The 5554-nt window shown below is 45.5% G+C and overlaps 1 pseudogene; it reads right to left on the bottom strand.

Moving 5' to 3' along the window:
• Positions 1–5554, bottom strand: part of LOC104855523 — a 14630-nt pseudogene that overhangs the window by 6994 nt on the left and 2082 nt on the right.

The following is a 5554-nucleotide window of genomic DNA, read 5'->3' on the forward strand; positions in this document are numbered from 1 at the left end:
AAAAAAAAAAAAAAAAAAAAAAAAAAAAAAGAAAAGAAGAAGAAGAAGAAGAAGAAAAGAAAAAAGTGAACTCTGCATTTCTGAATGAGATTGGCAGGTAAAATTTCCCTCATTTACCTCTCATTGAAGGTCTCACTTCTTATACAAAAATCAACGCAAAGCTAGGAGTGGTGATGGATGCCTGTGGCCCTCTGGGAAGCTGAGCAAGAGAAATGCAAGCTTGACACCAGCCTGGGCAATTTAGCAAAACCCTCTCTCCAAAATTAAACAGGGATGAGGGTGTAGCTGTGTGAAACACTGGTTCAATCCTTGGTACCACAAAATAGATGATAGGTAGATTGCTAGATTAACTCCACATGGATACAGGCTTAAATGTAACCATAAAACAAACTACAAAACTTACTGGGTAAATAAAAGCCTAAAAGATGAACTTTAGGGTTTAGGGATAGGCAAAGAGCTCTTCAATTTAGTCCAAAAAGCATGATCCATCAAAGGAAACACTGGAAAACAAGACTTCATCTGTTCTGATTTAGCTCTAAAATGTCCCCCAAATCCTCATGTGTTCAGAGATGGGGCTTTGGATTTAAACTCTGTTGTTTTTTTAAACTCTGTTGTTTTTGTTTGTTTGTTTTTGGTACTGGGAATAAAATTCAAGACCTTGCGCTTGTGAAGCAGTTGGCTGAACCACTGAGCTAAATCCCTGCCCCACCCCCTTTTTGAGTGGGACTTTTGGAAGGTGAGTTGATCGTGGGGCTTTCTAGTCATCAGTGGGTTGATCCACTGAAGTGTGCATACTGAGTGTGCTGTGGGGAGTGGAGTCCGGTGGGAAGGGGTCTGGCCAGGGCATGGTCTGGAAGACTGCATCTCCCTCCCCAGCTTCTCCCTTCTCTTTCTGCTTCCTGGTTGCCGTAAGAACAATGATTCTCCATCCAGGCCCTTCCACCAGGCCGTTTCTGCCTTGGAGCCTGCTGACCATGGATAGACTAAAACTTCTACAATCGTGAGCCAAAACAATCCTCTTCTCCTTTAAATTGTAGGGTACCGAGTCACAGTGATGAGGAGAGTGACTAAGATGTCATCAAAACCACAAGCCTTTTCTTGGCAAAAGACCTTGTAACAAAGATAAAAAGGGCAAGCCAGAGCCACTGGCTAGGAGAAAATATTTGTAAACCACATATCTAACAGGAGAACTAGTACGGAGAAGTACGAAGAACTCTCAGAATGCAGCAGAACAAACCAATAGAACTAGGAAACCAGCAAAAGATACGAAAAATTTCACCAAAGAGGACATATGAAGGGCAAATAAGCACATGAAAAAATGCTCAACATCATTGGCCCTTTAACGAATACCACAATGAGCTATCACTGCAGGCTATCAGACTGGAAAAAATAAAAATAGCTACAACAACAACTGCCATTGAAAATGCAGGGAAACATGTTGCTGGTGGGAACATAAAATAGTACTGTCATTCTGGAAAACTGACAGCTTCTTCTTACAACTAAACATATAACTGCCGTATGATTCACATACTACATTGTTGGGTATTATTTCAGGGAAATAAAAACTTATGTCTCCACACAATAATATGTGCACAGATGTTCAAAGCAGCTATATTCATAATAGCTCCCAGATGGAAATGACCAGATGTTCTTCAGTGGGGTGATTGGGTAAATAAACTGTGCTTTACCCACTCCATGGAATACGACTCAGCAGTAAAAAGGAACACAGTACTGATGTACCAGCCACGTGGGCGAATCCTCAGAAAATTATGCTGAGGGAACGAAAGCCCTCCTAAAAGATTAATTGCTATGAGCTTCCATTTATACAACATGTCTTAAAGAGACACAACTGTAGCACTAGTTTCCAGGGGCTGGGCTGGAGGGAAGTATGTATCTATAGATGAAAACAAGCGAGGGATCCCGGTGGTTCACGGGGTTCCTCTGGGGGAGTCAGAGGATCCAAGGGAAGGTCTTGGAGACATGGGAGGTGAGTGGCTCTGGGCACCCAGTTAGCAGAATCTCATGGATTTGCGTTCCTGAGGAACACTGGGCTTGGAATCTCCATTAGCAGAGTCTTGGGAGACGGAGCCTGGCCAACACAGCATTGGTAGGGGGCCCATATCCCACTCCCACGTCTGTGTTATTATCTGTCTTTCCAGTTTTAGGCATCCTAGCAAGTGTGAAGCGGTGTCTCATTGTGGTTTTGTTTTGCATTTCCTGAAGACTGACAACATGGATCATCTTTTTATGAGCTTATTGACCTGGATATCTTTTTCTCCCCTTTTTTTTCGCTACTGTATAGTTTAGATCTAAAATGTTCCCCCCAGATTTTACGTGTTTGGAAGGTGACTGGGTCATGGGAATGCTCTATTCATCAGTGGATTAGCCCCTTGATGAATTCATGGAATTGGGGCCTTGTCTGAGGAGGTGAATCACTGAGGTGTGACCTGGATGGGTGAGTTATTTTTGTTTTAAGACAGGGTCTTGCTATGTAGCTCAGGCTGACCTCGAACTCACAGCAGTCCTTGGGCCTCAGTCTCCCGAGTGCTGAGATCACAGAGTTGCACCACCACAACCAGGTCTGGAAAAATGTATTCTGGTCTGTGCCTCCTTCCTCCCCTCTCTCTGCTTGCCAGCTGCTGTGAAATGAGCAGCTTTTCTTCTATGCACTTGTACTGTGAATGTTTGCCTTGGAGCCAGACAACCAGGGACTAAATCCATTGAAACTGAGCCAAAATAAATTTCTCCCCCTTTAAACTGAGATGTTGGGTATTTTGTCTTAGTAACAGAAAAGCTAATATACTTGGGCCTGGAACCTAGGGATTCAGGCATATTAGGCAAGTGTTGTACCACTGAGCTACATATCCACTTCTTTTATATAGTAGTTTGTTCTCTCTCTCTCTCTCTCTCTCTCTCTCTCTCTCTCTCTCTCTCTCTCTCTGTCTCCCTCCCTCTCTCTCAGTTGGCCCCAACTTGCAACCCTCCTGCTTCAGCCTGCTTAACAACTGGGGCAAGCATGCACCATGCATCTATCTGTCTCCAAATACTATTTTGGAAAATGTCTGGATCAATCAGGTTAGCCTCAGGTTGGTATCATCACACAGCTGAGACCAGGTTGCTGCAGAGAGTTCTCATGTCCTGGGGCTGTGTTCAGAGATGGCTGTGACAAGCCAGGCTGGTGATGAAGGTCTGGACTCACCCGGAGGACACAGATCTCGAAACTCTGTTCATGTTCAAGGTTCCCAAGGACAGCATGAGGTGGGAAGAGTGGAAGTTGCTAAAGCTTTGGGAAATTTTCAAAGCTAAGGATGAGAAGAAGGGGTGGGGACACATCACAGACCACTCTCCTCAGAGCGGGGGCTGGACCAGCTCAACCAGGAGGGAGGCCAGTGACAGATGTAAACTGTCTGGATGAGTCTGAGGGTGGGAAGGTCTCAGCAGACCACAGGGAGTGGAAATAAGTCAGGGAACAGGAGCTTAGGAATTGAAACCCTCTAAATGTTGGCAGGTGTGTGTGTCTGTGTAGAAGCGGGTGGTTGTACCCTTTTTCATGCGGGCCTCACCTCTGCCCTCTGGTGGTGGCTATCCCCATTTTGAAGAGGAGGTAGTTGAGAAGTACTGATTCAGCATCCTGTCCAGGGTCCAGTCTAAGAAGAGATGATGAGATTGATAATGATGATGATGATGATGATGATGATTTTTTTTAGTTTTGGTTTTTTGAGAAAGGTCTCACTATATAGTTCAGGCTTGCCTTGAAATCACTATGTAGCCCAGACTGGCCTCAAACTCATAGCAATCCTCCTACCTCGGCCTCCCAGAGGCTGGGATCACTACACATGGCCCTATTATTATTATTGGTTTTTTCAGACAGAATCTCAATATGTAGTCCAGGCTGGCCTTGAATTCACTATGTAGCCCAGGTTAGCCTTGAACTCATGGTGATCCTCCTGCTCTAGCCTCTCAAGTTCCTTTTTAATTTTAAAACAGTGTCCCAAAGTTGGCCAGGCTAGCCTTGAACTTGTGCCTCTGCCTCAGCTCCTGAATAGCTGTGCCACTATGCTTCACGCTCTAAAGTAGATCCTTGGATTTGGGGACATAGCTCAGTGGTGCCATACACTTAGAGCCCTGGGTTTGATCTCAGCACACATGTGTACATACACAGTTTTTAAAAATTGTTTTCTCACATAGAACTGTTTTTTTTCTGCTGCCCTTATTATAATTCTCATCATATATTAAATGTGAATATGGCTTCCTTTTACTGTAATGACTTTGATGTAAACTACAGTTTACAGGAAAAGGACCATGGCTCTCTTTTCTCCATTATGCCTCAGTGCTGGATGTGGACCCTGGCACACAACGACCTCTCAGAAATGATACACAGGTTGTACATGTGAGATACTTTTGGGAATTGGAGCCTGGTAAGATGTGCTACCAAAGCCCTCAAGGGAAACAGTACGAGCTCACTGACACCTCCCACACCTCCCAGAGGGTGACAGGAGTGGGCTTGTTCTCCAGGACAAGACCAAGGTTGAGGAAGCAGGAGGTCAATATGGGCTGGGGCGTGACCAGCAAGGGTGCCTGTAAACAGAATGACTGAGAATCTTGGGAGGATCAGACTCCAGCCAAGGGACATCAGGGCAGGTCCTTGGCAGCTGGGACTGGGGAGCAAGAGTGACTGTATACTTCACTTCTTCCTCAGAGGAACTGGCTAGAAAGCTGACCTCAGTGAAAACTGGGCAGCCATGTTCCCCTCAAGAGGCTGGATGAGGCTTGAGGAGTAAATGGATGAAGTCACTTCTGCTTCAGTTTTTACAGCCATCTCGTCTTTTCCACACTTGCTTTTTCAGAAAATGTTCATCAAGCCTGGCAGCACATGTCTGTAATCCCACTACTCAGGAGGCTGAGACAGGGGGTTCAGACCCAGCTTGGGCAACCTATTGGGACCCTTTCTAAAAGTCTGGGGTGGGTGTGGCTCAGTGGTAGTGTTTGGATAGCATGTGTGAGTCCCTGGGTTTGATCGCCAGGACCAGAACACCCGCTCAGTATTAAGAGGTCCTGCACTTGGTGCTGCAGATGAAGCAGGAAATAATCCAGGCACAGCTTTTAAGCAGCTCTCGTCTCTGAAGGACGTGAGTCTCTGGCTCTGCACAACACAATCCTGGGCACCACAAGTCTTCAGGGCTTGGTGTTGAGTAGGTGTTGCAATGAGGCCTGACCTGAAGAAGCTCACAGTCTAGAGGGAATACAATCAAGAAAAGAAGCAGCTACCATAAGGGTGAGAAGTGGGTAAACAGGGTTCCCTGTATGCCCAGAGATCAGGGAAGGGTCTGAGACACATTGACTGCCATTTGGAAGGACCTACAGAAGAAAGTGACCAGCCTGGCTCTGTAGGATGGAGGCAGAGGAGGGGGAGTGAGTACACACAGGAAGTAGCCCATACCAAGGCCTGGAGGTGACAATATGATCTTTTAGGGGGACCCAAAATAGCTCAGTGTAGCTGGAGCACAGAGTGGTGCAAAAAAAAAAAAAAAAAAAAAAAAAAAAAAAAAAAAAG

Source organism: Fukomys damarensis, unplaced genomic scaffold (assembly GCF_012274545.1).
Source record: "Fukomys damarensis isolate Sample0158 unplaced genomic scaffold, DMR_v1.0_HiC HiC_scaffold_36, whole genome shotgun sequence".
NCBI classification, from domain to species: Eukaryota; Metazoa; Chordata; class Mammalia; order Rodentia; family Bathyergidae; genus Fukomys; species Fukomys damarensis.